The following is a 14,850-nucleotide window of genomic DNA, read 5'->3' on the forward strand; positions in this document are numbered from 1 at the left end:
AAATGTAATTAATGCACTCAGAGTTGTCAACATGTAATAAGAAAAAGCTAATATTGATTCAAGCTTCGGAAAACAATTTAAAATCACGTTTCAAATTTTAACTAATTTTTGACAAAACAATATCTGCTTACTATTAATTGGGGGTTGTGTTAATAGCTAGAGTACAGACGACCTTACTGGGAATTTCCAGAAAACTTTAAATTTTCAGAAATGTGTTGGCACTGCAGTAATGAGCTTAGGAAATGCCAGGTAGACAATTTTATAGCTACCGCCTAGTAATCCAAAATTTAAATGCCTCTTATCTTGTAATCCCATAAGTTTCCGTTATCTTAATTCTCCTAATGCAAAGAAGCAACCGAAAAGTGTTTACACTGTGATAATATTGTCTGAGAATTTGTTAAACGAATTATTATTTACTGAGAAATCCTATCCAAAGTATTCAAGAGAATTTGTAAAAAATTGTAACCAGAATTAATTTTTGCCCCTTTGCAAAGTTTATAGGCCTATAAATTTTTATCACCCATCAATAACATGTTGAAATTTATGCAATTTGCATGCAAGACAAAAGAAAGTTTAGTCATGTGGGTGGAAGTGCATTTACAACTCAGCAAAGATATTTGACTTGTGGGTGTAAAATTCCCTAGTATCAATTTTTATGAAAAAAATGCTTAAAGCATTCGTAAATGATTTCGAAGAGAAAATAAGGAGCTTTTGTAGCTCCGGTTGGTGGATTTGTTTGATGTGAATCGTGAATAAATGATCAGGAAAACCGCGAGAATTAGTCATGAGAGACAAAACTGGGATTAACGTAATACATTATAAGAGACACTGCAGCATCAAAACGGTTTGTTTTCTCAGTCTAGAGCTGACAAGTTAGCGCCTTTATAACCAACATCTTATTATTTCACTCGAGATTCACATTGTGGCTCGACTTGTTTTGTTACCGAATTTATCTCTCGCTAACATACAATTATCAACACAAAGATGACAGAATGTTATTATATTGAAATTGAAAGCATACATTCGCATAAACTGGAATTATGAAGACTGTGTCTGAAACTCACATGAGACAAGGACCATTATTCAAAAGCGGAATTTCACAATACTCACGCTCAGACGTGATACATATTAATCTGCACCAGGAGCTTTTTAACACTGAATTAATGACGGTTTTTACAAAACTCTGATTTTTATCAACCTTTGAAAGATTACTAAGAGATTACGCTTAATATAATATGTATTTAAATCAAAACAAAAAGTTGTCGATTTCTTTCAAATAAAAATTTAGAAGAGCATTTATTTATGGCCTTTTTTGTAATGCAAACATTGCTTTTACGTTTTGCTCTTTGGTGATATTCCTGTCTGAAAAATCCATTTGTGATCCGCTTATCTCTTTTTCGCACCTCCATTAGCCACAAGTAAAGTAAAACTTATGGTCCTTCCACGTTATATTTCACGTACTTTGCGTTCTAAGTAAAGGTGCGCTTACAAAACCCGGTAATGTTATCCTTAATTATTCTTTGGCAAATTTTCACAATGCTCTCTTCATAAATCATGCCGGCTTATGACTTTAAATCACCATCCAATTTCACCTCAGCCACAACGAATCCTAATATCTCCCGTCATCAATTTTCAGTCGAAAATATTTTATATTAAAATACTGTGACAAAGTGCAGCAATTGTCTGAAGCGAACAGATATGTCTTTGTCATCAGTGCAATAATGGCGAGGACTGGTGCATTGTGCGCGAGATTAATTCACTGTTGACAAAGCGGACACCTGTATTTCCTGAAACTGCAAGAATAAATCAAAATAATTAGCGATTCCACAAAAGATATTGTGATCATTTTTTAAAGTTGGAGTTCATGTAGATTTCTCGAAGAAAGAATGTCATAGATGTGATGGTTGTGTTAGGTAGCTGGTGTGAAGTGCTATAAGTTTGGTTAGGAGAATGAACACTACAAGTGCTAAATAATGATCAAATTTCACACTAGAAACTGTTGTCAGGCGCCCCAATCATAATCACTGAACACACACAAGGATGTCAATAAAAAATATACACAATTTGTGATGGGATCGAGCGATTAGACGCTTTTCTAGTTAAAGTAATAATAAATCAAGAAAAAAACTTGCCGCTGGAGTCATTTACAAATCCACTTCCAAGACGGTAAAATATCATTTGGAAAGATTAAATTTAATCTATCCTTTGCTCACAAAAGGTCGCCAATTTCTCTCTTGGCCTAGCTTGGCTTCCAACAGTTTTCGGAGAAAGTCGAAGCTTCGGTATCTTTGAACATTTTCTAAGACGGACTTTACTGATTGTAAATAAGAAGAGTAATAAAAATGTTTCATTATCCTATTGTTGAGGTAGTTAAACCTTCAAATTTGACTTCACGCTGATTTAGAACGCTATCTTCGTAAATGTAAATTGACTTTAAGCAGGATTAGTCGGTCCGAAATATTAAATAATTACCACTTAAGTATTCACTTACATGTTAAAAATATCTAATATATTTCTGGATATTAGCTCTAAAGGAACTGCTTTCATAAATTCTATACCTATCTAATAAAAAAATATTTAAAAAACCAAAAGTGCTTTATAAAAGTACGAAATATTAGAGGCTATAACCAATAGTTCTGTATATCGATCGTAAGTACCTATCCGAAATTATAATTTAGAAAAATAAGAGTACGTTGTCAAGTTTTTCAGACTCTTAGGGTCCTTAAGATTGGAAAAATGTATAAGATGTTCTTGAGTCGAGTTTAAAAATTTTTGTTTAGATGTTTGAAAGTGTGAAAATGTCAAAAATCGTAATAAACCGTCAAGCAACTTTTAAATACTTTAGGACGAGTAATTTTCGTAATGCTGTATCCGGAGCTGACTAAAAATTAAAAAAACCGAAAATAAAATACTAGAGCATCAAACGCAGATTTTTTGACAGTTTTTTCGCCTCTTTCGTCTAACTATGTAGTTTTAAAATGCGCGTATAGAATCTACTAGTATATCTACATTTTATTTCCTTGGCTCTTAAAAGTTAATTTTTAATAGAATTAGAATGCTTTGTGTGTTCAAATTAGAGTACAGTACTGAACTGATCCAATATTCTGAATGAGAACGTTGTCCGAAAAGGAGTGTTACAAAACCCTCTGGTAATCATTAAACGGAATCTAAAAAACCAATCTATCGCTTGTCACTTGTCACCGGTTGTTTTCGGTGTGTTGTACGTGTGTTTAAACCGAAAACCCAACAAAACAGCACATTGATGTCGTGCAAAGATTAATGACGCGATTGTCCGCGAGGAGCGCGCTGCCAGGAAATTAGCTCGACAAACCGTCCCTCGATCCCTCCAGCAACCCCTCCCAGACTCATCCATGAATTGCAATTTTGACTTTCTAATCTCTTCATGAACAATCCTTGCCATTAGACCACAATGTAACAACAATGTCGATGGAACATTTTATAGAATAACATTTTGTATTGCTCTTAATTTATTTAATATGCACTAATGTCTAGGAAAAAAGCTCGTTGTTATACAGAAGCAGCAGAAAGGTGCTAACAATGCTCCGTAATAATTTCGTGATGAACAATGCCAGCAACATTTTGACATCGATTGAGCCGTACCTATCAATTTGGAAAGTAAATTATTTCAATGCTTTACAATACAATAACATTCTTCAAAAATACAAGGGATCTGTAGTCTTGTTTATAACGAAGATTAGTGCAGGTGAATACTAGATGACTCGTAAAATCTTCAAGATGAAGCAGAGGCGGCTCGTCCTTAAAATCTACTAAATGCACATTATATGCCGAATTCTTGTCAACTATTATAATATTTTTTTAATTTTGCTTTTCTTTAGATCAGGGTGAATTATACATTTACCTCCCGAGTTAAAACCTATTTTTTTTTGACCATCACTACTTCTAATTACAATTAAACATAATTTAAAAAAAAATATTGGAATAGTGCCTAAAAATTGTTTATAGAATAAAAACAAAAAAGCTTAAGACAAGATAAAATGTAGGTAGATTAGGATTATCTTATTGGCCACGAGCCGCCCCTGGTCAAAAGGCCATTGTAACAGCTTTGTCCGCCGTTTGAAAAGACTTCATTTGGCTCCTGTGCTCCATACAAAAGTCAAGAATTTCATTCCAACGACTTGACTTGGATTTAATTGAAGCTGGCTACTGTGCACGATTTTTGCTGGCATCAAATCAAGTTTAGATTATTGTGACCGGAACCCCATCCTTGTGCAATTTTTGATTGCATCGTCTTTTTTTTTAATAATTGTAACTGTAATTCGTGGAAAAGCGCTGCTAATAATATTACATAACGGTTTAAGCAATCATCGTTTGACGATAGGTATGTTTTCAAAGTACTCCTTTCAGTTATTAATCTATAACCCAAATTGTTTGTATTTACATTTGCAATTACCTCCACCAAATAGAAAACATATCAACACAATAGAAGTGTAATTACAAGTTATATAATATCATCAAGCTTTTGAAAAAGCTAACAAAACGCACCTGTTAAAACTTAACGCGTGTGTAGAATCGTCATTTTTCAGCCAGGTTTTTGACAACCGATAAATTATTTTCCTAGATAGGTAAGCTGAAATCGATTCCTGTCGACCCCACAATGAGTCATTTTGTGCAATAATTCTACAACAAAAGCCGACGCGAAGAAATTAAAACGCACTAATCGCCAAGCGTATCGTCTTACGCTTTGCAAAAGGAAGAAATCAGAGAAAAGTCTATTATTAATTGTTTATAACAGCAAAATCAATCAAATTATCCAAAAAATCATGACTTAATTTACATAACACTTAAGCATTTGTTGTATACAGGTGTCTCAAGACGTAAATTTAAAAAAAGACTCACATGGGTACATACCAACTTAACAAAAAAAGTACCGAAATGTAATAGTACATTACAAGCGAGGTGGTAAATATGGCATTACCCCGAGTGCCTATGTATACGATCGAGAGGCGCCAGCCTCGAGATCGGATAAAGCACAAGGGGTAATGCCATTACCACCGAGGTTTTGTATGCTATTTTATTCACAATTACATTATTTTCAGTCAAAAATTTGAGTAAAATAAAATTCTAACAATCCAAACGTGGTAGGCCATGCAAATGACGTTTGATTTTTGACATTTCAGAAATGTCAAAGAAAATATTGAAATAATGTGTAAATCTGATTTAAAGTCGTCGAAATGGAGCAATGTACTCTCCCAGAATTAAGAGAAACTGCTATAGCCCAGTAAAATTAAACAAATCGGTGGAAAAAAATCCTAGAGAGTTGTAATTTTTCTTAAATGCTTTCTTTACACTTGGGTAGATATATATCAAAAGTCCTCGAAGGTGGGGGGCGAGCTCGAGAAGGGGGAGGGGGTTAAAGATGTCTTTTTTTGGTTTTTTACTTATTTCTCGGAAACTATCACTCCTATAGGTTTTTATCCTCTTATCAAAATTAAAGCTTACAAAATTTCCTACAAAAACGGTCCCTTACATTTTTGTTGTAGGACTAACCATAAGCGAGTCACAGGGCTGACAAAAAATATCATTTAAAAAAATGTGCTTTATCCGCATTTAAAACAGAATTAGTCTTGTAATTTGAAAAAAACCGACAGTAAATTGAATTTACTGGGTCCAATACTTCATTAAAGGAGGAGGGAGTCACGAGGGTCTGTCTATGAATACAAACTCATCGTTTATGTAATTTATGCAGAATTTTTTGTAGAAGTCTATTTCTGCATTAAAATTTTCTACAAAAATGGTCTTATTCATTTTTGTCGTAGGACTAACTGTAGGCTTTTCAAGTTTGGAGTCTACATAAAATTGCATTAAAAATCCTTTAAAACACAATTCATTAGTAACTAAGCTGGTCTGCCTGAAAGGTGACTTGGGTGTAAACATTTAAACGGAGGTATAAATCTAAATATAAAGTATTTTCGTAATTTTAACGTTGGCAATCCTGCATATTACCACCCAAGAGGAGTAACATTTTATTACTCTTCATGAGAAATAATGACATGTTTCCCAACCTTAAAAAGGTTAGTAATCGGCATATTACATTAGTGATTGTGAATAAATATTTTTGAACCTTTTTTTCATCTTTTATTTTTTATAGCTATAATGACTTAATATCTTAAATTGCAGCTGTAAATGGTCCATAAATTAAATACTTTGTCTTTATTCGTGAAAGAATAGTTCATATTTGCCATTTAGATTTAGACTTGATTCTTTTTACAAAAAAGTATATTTTTCTCATCAAGGAATAATAAAACAAATTTCAATAATTATTATTATCCAAGCAAAATATTCCAACAACAAGGTGAACTGCGCTCAGTAGCATCACAACGGGGTACCCACCCATGGTTGGTTAGTGCTTCGAACTTTTAGGGAGCACTTCTTTGGGTGCAATTTTTAATGAGTACTGAAACACCCTGTATTAAAAAGTATGTTTTAATTTAAAAAAAATAATGATATGTCTATCTTATTAGTTTGACCAAATTTTTTAAAACACTGTTATGTACACCTATATATATATATATATATATATATATATTTGTGTTCAGTAAATGTAAATAATAACCTATTTCGTTTTTGTTTATTTCGAAAATGTACATTTTTGCAACTGGTTCATCCTTAGTCTGCAAATTTAATTTTTAATAACTTAATTCTTTACATCACGCTGAGATATATCGACCAACCTGAGCGCAGTTCACATAGGGATTAACGCAACGCAGGTAAGTAAAAAATTTCTGAGCGCAGTCCACTGTAGGGATTAAAATGTCCTGCTTAAAGTGAGCGCAGTTCACCGGCACCTGTTCAGATTGAGAAGAGGCCATTTACCACCCTAAACTGTCATATTTTATAACAACTGAGAAAGAAGTGACCACCTTTGATAAATTGTTAAATGAAGTTGAAATATCATATAACTTTTCAAATGCAAGATAATTTGATTATTACTTTATGATTGTGAATAAGATTTTTTACTAACAATTCACGCCCACCGTCTGTTATTGACACCAACTCTGAATCAACAGAAAATATATTTTTTTTATAAAAATTATTCAAAATATTCCTTAAGCATCACCATTTACGTCTTTGAAGTCACAGAGAATAGCAGGTTCACAATTACTTAAACTTTTATGTAAACATATATAAATCAAGAGCTGCTAAAATGATCTTCAAAAATAAAAGATAAAGCTTACGCTTTGGCAAATTCCATTTTCAAAATCTTTTCTCATGACTAAAATTGCCGTTGGTTAAATTAATGGTCGTCGGTTAATTTCAAGTGTGTCTGTTTGAAATGTTATCTGACGCAAGGATCAATCGATTTACGGCCGATTTGTCGTCGACATACGCTATTTATGTAATACGTCGATTACTGGGTCATAGGATGCCCTCCATAAGGGCGAGATCTGCGTCCTGCTATTAGTTAGGACCAGATGTGCTGCGTTGGTTAGCAAACACTCATTGTGTATTTTAACAATGAAAGTTAAATGTGCGATCGAACGATTAGGTTACGATTGTATTGACACACCGGAGTAATTTGTAAGGGCTATTCTGCTTTACACAGAGCAAAGCTCCGTCTGATAAGCAGTGCATTGATAAAATCAGTGCTTGTGGTTTGCTTGTTTATTAAATCCTTTTACAATAATAATTATAACATGCACTAAGCTGATTATGTCCTGGGAAACTACGCTCTTCAACTCAAGTGTAATATTCTGATAAAGGAAACTAACAAAAGTCCGATCCTACGGGCACACATTTACATAATTCGGTTCTTTTGCTTTATAAGTGGCGGCTTTATTGTAAAAATGTAACATATACCTACACACCCATTTATCGTTCTATTGAATTACTTTTTTTTTCACACACTCCAGAACAGTGCCCGTTTCCGATTATGTCAGATTCGAGATTGTATTATTTTCTTAGTTTACCAAAATATTTTAAGCATTGGGGCACACATCCTGCTGTTACAACTAAACATAATGTAAATATACCCAAGGGTGGATACAGCTTTGTTAAAAATAAAATTAATGAGGCATGTGTATATTTGTACAAATCGATTGTGTACCGAATTTCTCATGAATGAAAAATTTCATAATTTCGTTCTCGAAAATTTAAATCGAGTAAGTTTTTTGTTGAGGACGAAACATGGTTATTTCCATATTTAACAACAAAAGACCTTATTGTGTACTGTGGCACTTGGTGTAAACATAAAATTTAAAAGCTTATATATACAGGAAGATTTAAAAGTGTTAGACCATCTCTTAAGTGGTAATTAAGAACATCCAACTGAGTTAAAAGTTCCCTTGACAAAAAATTTCATGAGATATAGCTCTTCAAAAGTTAGATTTTGGGTTAAGTTTTGGCCGCTCAGATAATCTTTTCTTGAGTTTAAGTGGAAACGACAGATTTTGTAACACTGAACAAAGACCTCTTAAAAACATCTCCAATTTTGTTTTATAGTGTACAAAACTTTTAATAAACTAGCAAATTCAACAATAAATTTAATCCGACAACATCAGAAACAAATGAGCTAAATCCCTACATGATAATAAGGAAAGTGACAGTTTTATTTTTTCTCAAAAAGGCTTTTTATTAACATTCGATCAAAATAAAAAAATACAGGTCGATTCGGATAAGATAATGAGCCCGACGATCTGGCGATGTAACCCAAAAAACAAATTTCATTTACGTCTTTGATCCAATTTAAATTAGGATTTGCAAGTTGAATCTAAGTTATCATCTTATGTCACTCTGACATCAACGCAGAGAACCATTATTAGTACCATTCAGTTCTCGCGGAATGATAGCGAAATTAGAGAAGTCTTTTCGGTGTAAACCCAATACAAAATGTAGGAAAGAATGAAACATTAAAGGTAAGCAAACAGTTTTTTTTTATAAATCATAAAATGCTTGTCAAAGCACTGTCAGAGTAACATAAGATAACTTAGATTGCAAATGCAAATAGGAATTAAAATTAGATCAAGACGTAAATGAAATTTGTTTTTTGGGTTGCATCGCCAGAACGAGCTCTTTATCTTATCTGAATCACCCTGTATTTAACTCATTTAAAATTTTTTTAATCACTAGTGATCATAACATTTCATTCCCTAAGTTTATGCGTATATGGTAAGACTCAACCTGTATAATAAATATATTACTTGTATCAGCCATTATTACGAGTAGGATGCACAAATAAAACTTAAATAAAAAGCTAAAAATAAAATGTATTAACATAAGTATTTTATACAGGCTGTTTCACATAACTTTACGAGGCTTGCGCCTAATGTACACACCCAAATATACAAAAGTCACAGAATACTGAATACAAAAAATACTTACACATTTAATTATTTAATTTTTGGAAACCCATGACAGTAGTTGTCAAACTAATTACTGTCTCATTAATAGTCATAAACTGCAGTTTTTCAGAAACAATTATCATTTGTTCTATCAAGAGACGGCATGAATATGCGATTGTAGTTTATCTATCTTAATCACTAACTAACTAAAAACGTTGTAATTTTTGAAAGGGTGAACAAACTAGAGAAGATTATCCAATTTTTCAAAACTTGTAATCGAGTTATCAGAATATGTATTATTGATCGTATCTTACAGGCGCAGGCCTCGTAAAATTATGTGAAACACCCTGTATTTTTCAGAGAAAGTATAGTTAAAATTGTTGATAATGACAATGCATGTAATTTTATGAAAATGTCCAAGTTAGCAAACTTATGAAATATTGTTATTTTACAGTTATTTTACATCCAGAAGCTTTTTAAAAAAGTCATTTGGTATTTACTTCTTTGTGGTTTATTCAAAATTTTATCAAATTTATTAGGTATTCAACTGTATTCTATTTTATCCTAGTGTACTGCTAGTTTAAAAAAAAACTCTATCGAATGCAATTATTTCGCTGTTGAGATGCGTGCGGCCCAAATTTGCATCTCCAAATTGGTATAAAATAAATTTTTTGCTCCACTTCTCGTCTAGCATTCGTCAATTGAACGTCAAAAATCTGTGGAAAGTCCGAATTCCGCACCGTATCTGACCGAATTTAATCAGCAATAACAATTCTCGGATTTTTAGTCTGATTGTTACTAAACGTAAAGAGAATAATTCGTTTTATTGTCGGTAACAAACGTGTTGTGACTGTTCGGCCCATCTGTGGCTGACGGACTCCGGGACCGTGTCAAATTCTTATAATACCAATGGCAAAAAGCCTTCTATTTTACAACACAACAAAATATTTCTTTGAACTTTCTCTGTGTCCACAATGAAGCAATAAACCATTGTCCGGCCTTTACAACCCCGAGTTGACTTTTAAACAGACTCTGAAAAGATTTTAGTGTTTCCGAGATTGGTTGGGATTGGGGACCCGGCTTTGTTCTGGAAATTTGTTTATGCCATATACGACTTTATTATGACAGATTCGCCCCTGTGTATTTTATTGTCACTAAAACTGTGGCCAGTAATCTGTCCCCAGTAACAGAATAATGCCAAATCGCGAATTTTTAACGTTTTTCTCGAGACACGCGCACTTGGAAGCGGGAAGTCATAAATGGTAAATTTACAACAGGAATGCCATTATAGCCATGTAACTAGAAAAATTGTCTGGCCCCCACAGTATACCTGAGAAGGTAAATCTTCAGACAAAAGTCCTAATGCGGTGTAATAACCGAATCTCTTCAGGAGCGGTGACAATTTTATTAGTGGACTAACGGAGGACGACAAATATGAATTATGGCTTCAAAAGTCAATTACTGTCGTAAAATATAACAACCGACTTAAGCCATAAAATTTCTCAAGGCTTCTGAAATGAATTTTATTTCATTTTAATTAATAACCAGAAACCCTCCAAAATTAAAACGTACATTTTATCGGAAAGTTTAAGCTTTCAAATGATTATATTTTCAAACGCTTTTACCGTGCTTTAGTGGAATTCATTAAAAACTTATTTATTCTTGTACGTTAATTAATGAGAGCTGACTTCGCCACCTTCCCTTTATGCCAATTAACTCGGTAGCTTTGACTTTAAATCGTATTCCCTTCTCTCGCTAATTTTCCAGAAGTTCCAAACACTTTTCTTTCAATAACATTCACTAAAATTGTTTGCAAGAAACAAAACAGCGAAAATAATTGACTGCTTTTCATACGATCTTGACTTTTCCAATCAATCAATTTGGTTCACACCGACTGTTCTTTAATTAAAAACATTGTTCTTGTGACCTTTTGGTGGTCTTCGTGTCACTTAGGACTTCGCAAATTTAAATATAATAATTTTCTATTCAGTGACGTAATTGCACAACTTTTATAAAATATCATGTGTAACGTAGTCATTTAGTTCACAATGGCGGAGTAATTAGAAAATGGCCGCCGCTCTACTCGCCGTCGCTAATTATCAAGACTCCGCCGGTAATTAAGTAATCTGTTTTAACTTCTGAAAGATCAAAGAGATTCAGCTGTACTCACAACTTAATCCGCGTGTTATTTATAATCTCAGCTTTATCTGAAAATCGTTCAGTTGAATAATTTTAAAATGCATTTTTGACAGAGTGTCACTTTGGTGTCTATTTTATCAATTTCAATTATCTACAACCATTTGAACGTGAATTATAGATGTTTGATGATAATTTTTTGTTGTTAACGTACACCCTTTTCAAATGAGAATTTTAGTTTGTAAACATTTGCATACCTATTTAATGCTTTTCAGAAACCTCCTAAACTCTCTGTCAATAACAATTTCTGTGTAGAATGTAACGTTAAAGTTCCACACTTACAATTAAATCGTTTCGACAAATATTGAATTTTTTGTTAAGAGCGTTACAAGAATAAATAATTTCAGAACTTGAAAGCTAAAATAAACAACTTGTAGGTACAACTAAATCCTGGACGTGACGTGAATTATAATTTTGTAAAAAAAAACAATTAATTTATAAAAAAAAAACATTCACATATTTTATGTATTTCCAGATTTAACAATAAATACTATAAACAAACAAATGTGCCCGCTTTTTGAATCCATTCACCGTATTTGTTGATCATACCTCGTATAGTTTAATTAAAGAATTACAGCTGCTATTATGAAAAATGTTTCTTCAAAGAAAAAGATACAAGATAAAATATTTTAAATTTGTTCAGTGTTATGACTTATAGTTACAAGCATAGTCACACATTGATTCAAGACGTTTGAATTCAAAATTTATGTAATGCTTTTCCATATTTGAAAAGAAAATTACTTATGAAGTATTTCATGTTCCTATTAATCGAGAAGTTGGACCGGAACAATTTTTCACGTTCATTAATTTACCATCACCGTGTATTTCATGTCTTTACTCTTGTAGCTTCAAAATTTATAGAGTTTCAACTGCGTAAGTCCATGTTCGCTGTTTGCACCACTACGTCATGAATTATTAACATTTCCGAATAAATCATAATCGAAGTATTCGATTTGAATTAGAAACCCATAAATCGCCAAAAAATTTGGAAGTCGTCTGATCTGTGAATTCGTGTCAAAGTTAAGATTTATTACATTTGAGATTTTAAGATTTTTGCGAAAATCCTTGAAAGGGTTTGTCGGTGGTATAAAATCTAAATTAAGGTTGTTTGTGTTGCCGAAAAACAAGTGGCCATCGTATATAAAATTAACACCCTGATGTAAATGGACAATAGAAAAATGAGTGATAAATTAAAAGGTAATTTCCATACGTGGAATTCCTATTGTGAATAAGTCGCGGGGAGGTTAAAAGAGAGGGGGCAGTAGCCGTAAAAGCGCCCCCCGGGGCTTCGAACGAGTCATAATAAATATTAATATTCGAGGTGTGAGAGTCGCGAGCCCTGTTCAGCTTTACGGCCGAATACTCTCTCTCACCTGCAGCAATAAAACCATAAATATTTGTACAGAATTAATGCGTTTTGTGTCGAAGGAACGTATTTATAATGCATTACATTTATTTGGTATTCTATCAGAACATGTGTCGTATATCAAGTCTTGCAAAATATTTCAGGCAAAAACCAAGTTTAAGACTAGGAAATGATGGATTCCTCGAAGAAGTCACCCAGGTGGCATTGAGTTTGAAGCCAGTTGACATTCGAGGCGTTCCCGGCATGCTATTTCAAACAAAAAACATACAATTACATAACAATGGCCCATCTACGCCTACTAACAGGGGATACTGATGTCTCTAACACGGTCCTGCGATAGCATCTCCTCTATCTCGGATCTCGCTTTGAGCACCGAAACGAACACCTGAGCCAGCATGCATCAGCAAAGAAGAGCGGTTGATGCACGGAAAAGAGAATCAGATATGTTTAAAGTCAATCCACCATTATGTGGCGTGAATTGATAGACAGGATTCTTAGTTTCGATCCAAAGATTGCTTGTTCATTTAGCGAGCTACATCAGCTACTAAAAAACTTCCTGACGTTTAATAAAGAGCTCGAACTGGACGGATTCTAATCGAGCTTTTTGGGACACCACCTGTGGATCAAACATTGCTCTCGGACAGACATCCAAAGCGGCCTTGAGTGCTCGCTGCCCAACTGATGCATATTTTATATGAGACACTTCCATCAAGGAAATATTATGATTCGTAAAACCGGAATGGAATCAGACGGACACGACAAGAATACGAAAAGCAGATGCAAAAGCTGCTAACTGTTTATTAAATTACTGTTGCTTTAAAAAATATTGCATTTAATTACAATTTATTACAATAAATACCCCACACCATAATAACCCAAAATGTCAATTTAACTTTTGAGAAACTATTGTTAGACAAGCAACTGATTAAACAAATTACGAGTATCTATTAAAAAGTCAGGTCAAAAGGGATAATAATAATGAAATTAATAAAAATAAAAAGAAAAGTATCTGTCACTTCCATTTTTATTTGCTATGTCTTTATCTCATTTTCTAGATTTTTCAAAACAACAAATTAAATGACCAACATATTTCATTATATTACTTACATTCACCACTGCAAGAATTAGATTGTAGTCACAAAAAAAAAACTCTATTTAATACGATTTAATTCATTGTTATTGTAGGTACTTTCAAATAAGTAAGTAAAACTTTATTAAAGAGTAGATTGTATCCATTACATTTATATGCATGTTTCTTTGGTTTTTAAATTATTATCTATCTAGAAACTACACTGGCCGCCAAAATTAACCGGACAACTAAAATTTTACATTGTAATATTTTTGTTATTCTTTGTCAGATTTCGACAAATTTTTGTTCGGCTTAAGGAACTTTGCAGAACATTGTAATTTAATTCAATGATATTTCTAGTTTTATCTTATAAATTATACCTAAAAGACGAGAGCATTGTTTTTTTACTTTTTTTTATACTGAGCTGTAGTGTGCAACAGAGACAAAATTAAGTTTTTACTTATTTCAGATTATTGCCTGTTCTTTTCTGAATGAGGACCAATTTGTTTCAAAATTTTATTTTCTGATGCCCCAAAGATACAAAGTATTGAAAAAGACGTTGCTTTTCTAATATTACTAAATATTCGTTCAGAAAGAAGGCTACATAAAAGATAGTTAAACCGAAAATTATTGCTTATGTCACCAAAAGAGCACAATTACGTCTTTGAACACAAAAAATCTGAAAAACTTGGAACTTCAAGGGATTACAACACGTCAAACGGTTAATTATTGGAAGCTTCCATGCGCCTATTCTGACGTTTTGGCACATTCGGCCTACTTAATACGAACATTTATTGAAATCGGAAATGTAATGCTTTTTTTGAAGGTTTATATCTCTCATGTCTCAAGAATTGAGATTATGGAAAATGTGGTAGGTACATAATTTAGAAAAGAATGGG

Source organism: Tribolium madens, unplaced genomic scaffold (genome assembly GCF_015345945.1).
Source record: "Tribolium madens isolate multiple individuals breed KSU strain unplaced genomic scaffold, Tmad_KSU_1.1 Scaffold_96;HRSCAF=242;Tcas5.2_LG5, whole genome shotgun sequence".
NCBI classification, from domain to species: domain Eukaryota; kingdom Metazoa; phylum Arthropoda; class Insecta; order Coleoptera; family Tenebrionidae; genus Tribolium; species Tribolium madens.